Below are 3433 nucleotides of genomic sequence, written 5' to 3'. Positions count from 1 at the left end.
GTACCATCAGTCTAAAAGACAAGGACCACAGAACTTGTTTCATCAGGAAAGTGTTCCATTACAGGCGGACACATACAAATTGAACACGGTGTCTGCTGTACAAACTGAACTGGCATATGTTTTTGTAAAGTCCATAGATGCTGAAAGATGCACAATACCAAGCTGGACAGGTTTCCATACATTCTCTGAAAGGTATAATGTGTGCCCCTTCACCCGTTGGCAATGGATGGCACCTCGAGGATGGTGAGTTAACAGTGACCTGGATGACTAGAAATCCTGCCCCTGAAAGTGTGTTGCAGGCAGTCCACTGCAGTTGCAAGCATAGCAAATGTGAGACTGGAAGATGTTCCTGTATGTCTGCAAGACTGTCTTGTACTGATTTATGTCGGTGCCAAAAATGTTTCACAGGAAACAGAAGAAAGACCTACATGGGATGATGGCTCTGATAGTGATAGGGATGATACCAATGAGTAAATATGCGCTGTGTTATAATTTAAGGTGATTTTGAGCTGTAAAGAATCTGTTGTAGAATTGTAATTTTTTTTGGCAGCATTCAAAAATAAGGGGACTGTCATGTTCACTGTTGTCTTTTGTTTTTGTGCTTTTATGTTGAAGTTTAATTTAGTTCCTGTTTCCTGTTTGGTTTTTGTAGTCCTTTGTAGTTTCTTTTTATGATGGTTTATGATGGTTTTCCCCTGATTGTTTCCCATTCCCTGATTGTTTCCCCAGGTATCCCTCATTCCCTTGTTTGTTCCTTTTTTTATTTAAGCCCTTAGTTTTCTTGTTTGCTTTGTTGGTTCTTGCATGTGTTATGCTCTGTACTAGGTTTCCTTGTTTTTCCTTTGTCCTGAGTTTTCCCTGTTTTTGTTAATAAAAGCTGCACATAGATCCACATCCTCTGCCTGCCTACGTCACAGAAGAACCAACCTTCAGATGGATCTAGCAGCAGTCTTCCTCCAGTTGAGCCGGGCGAACCTCCCTTTGATCGAATACTCACGTATGTTTTGCACCATTGCCAGATGCACTGGTTATGTGGACCGACACCTAAAGTCCATCTACCAGATCGGCCTCCTTGCCCATGGATGGGAGGAATTGCCAGAGAGTGGTGAGTACACTTGGATTGAGTACGTGGATATGATTTTGGAGAGGTTTGCTCCTGAGCCAACACCCACGCCTGCCACGGTCAACGAGCCAATGCCCACGCCTGCCACGTCCAACGAGCTGAAAGCCTCATCCGTCCCAGAGTCAGCGTTGCCAGCCTCGTCCATCCCAGAGCCAGCGTTGTCAGCTTCGTCCGCCCGGAGGAGGAAGAGAAGAGGAAAGGCTTCTGCTCCCCAGCCCACGCCTGCCACAGTCAGCGAGCCAGAGCCCACGCCTGCCACGGTCAGCGAGCCAGAGCCCACGCCTGCCACGGTCAGCGAGCCAGAGCCAGCGCCTGTAGCCTCGACCATCCCAGAGCCAGCGCCTGTAGCCTCGACCGTCCCAGAGCCTCCGCCTCCCGAGCCTCCCGGGGCTCCGCCTCCCGAGCCTCCCAGGGCTCCGCCTCCTACGGCTCCGCCTCCATAGCCTTTCAGGTCACCGCCTCTAGAGTCTCCTATGGCGCCACCTCCCTCAGCTCCGCCTCCCGAGCCTTCTACGGCTCCGCCTCTAGAGCCTCCTACTGTGCCACCTCCCTCGGCTCCGCCTCCAGAGCCTTCCAGGTCTCCGCCTCTAGAGCCTCCTACGGTGCCACCTCCCTCAGCTCCGCCTCCAGAGCCTTCCAGGTCTCCGCCTCTAGAGCCTCCTACGGCGCCACCTCCCTCAGATCCACCTCCTGAGCCTCCAGAGCCTTCCTTGGTTCCGCCTCCCACGGCTCCGCCTCCTGAGCCTCCCGCGGCTCCGCCTCCCGAGCCTTCCACGGCTCTGCCTCCAGAGCCTCCCTCAGCTCCGCCTCTAGAGCCTCCTACGGCGCAACCTCTCTCAGCTCGGCCTCCCGAGCCTTCCACGGCACCTCCTCTAGAGCCTCCTACGGCGCCACCTCCCTCGGCTCTGCCTCCAGAGCCTTCCAGGTCTCCGCCTCTAGAGCCTCCTACAGCGCCACCTCCCTCAGCTCCGCCTCCTGAGCCTCCCACGGCTCTGCCTCTAGATCCTCCTACGGCGCCACCTCCCTCAGCTCCGCCTCTAGAGCCTTCCAGGTCTCCGCCTCTAGAGCCTCCTATGGTGCCACCTCCCTCAGCTCCGCCTCCCTCGCCTCCCACGGCTCTGCCTCCTGAGCCTCCCACGGCTCTGCCTCCTGAGCCTCCCACGGCTCCGTCTCCTGAGCCCCCCTCGGCTCCGCCTCCAGGGCCTTCCATGGTTCTGCCTCCCAGGCATCCTGACCCGGTCCCTGAGCCTCCCTCAGCTCCACCACCCTCGCCTCCTGAGCCTCCCACAGCTCTGCCTCCTGAGCCTCCCTCGGCTCCGCCTCCTGAGCCTCCCTCGGCTCTGCCTCCAGGGCCTTCCATGGTTCCGCCTCCCAGGCCTCCTGACCCGGTCCCTGACCTGTGGCCTCCTCCCAGGCCCCCTGACCCTGTTCCTGACCTGTGGCCTCCTCCCAGGCCTCCTGACCCGGTCCCTGACCTGTGGCCTCCTCCCAGGCCTCCTGACCCAGCCCCTGTCCTGTGGCCTCCTTCCAGGCTTCCTGACCCGGTCCCTGTCCTGTGGCCTCCTTACAGGCCCCCTGACCCAGTCCCCATCCTGTGGACTGCTCTGTCAGCCCCTTGTGCCCCCTTGGGCTGCTCTGTCAGCCCCTTGTGCCCCCTTGGACTGCCTGTCAGCCCCTTGTGCCCCTTTGGACTGCCTGTTTGCCCCCTGTGCCCCCTTGAACTGCCTGTTGGCCCCCTTGGACAATTAGTTTTTTGTTTTTCTTGTTTTATTTAGCTTTTTTGGAGCGTCTGGAATCCGCTCCTTAAAACGGGGGCTCTGTCATGTTCTCTGTTGTCTTTTGTTTCTGTGCTTTTATGTTGAAGTTTAGTTTAGTTCCTGTTTCCTCTTTGGTTTTTGTAGTCCTTTGTAGTTTCTTTTTATGATTGGTTTTCCCCTGATTGTTTCCCCTTCCCTGATTGTTTCCCCAGGTGTCCCTCATTCCCTTGTTTGTTCCTTTTTGTATTTAATCCCTTAGTTTTCTTGTTTGTTTTGTTGGTTCTTGCATGTGTTATGCTCTGTACTAGGTTTCCTTGTTTTTCCTTTGTACTGAGTTTTTGTTAATAAAAGCTGCACATAGATCCACATCCTCTGCCTGCCTACGTCACAGGGACAGTGTAGCATTTCGAGTCATTTCAGCCAACTTGGGCCAAAGTGTGCTTATATTTGTATCTTTCTGTGATTACACAGTACCTACTAAAAAAATTTACGTATAAAACATCACAGTTTTGCTAAATTTATAATGTTTATGTTTAATTTTGCTTAGTGCCAT

This window comes from Xyrauchen texanus, chromosome 31, assembly GCF_025860055.1.
Source record: "Xyrauchen texanus isolate HMW12.3.18 chromosome 31, RBS_HiC_50CHRs, whole genome shotgun sequence".
Taxonomy (NCBI): domain Eukaryota; kingdom Metazoa; phylum Chordata; class Actinopteri; order Cypriniformes; family Catostomidae; genus Xyrauchen; species Xyrauchen texanus.
This window is presented reverse-complemented; position numbering follows the sequence as displayed.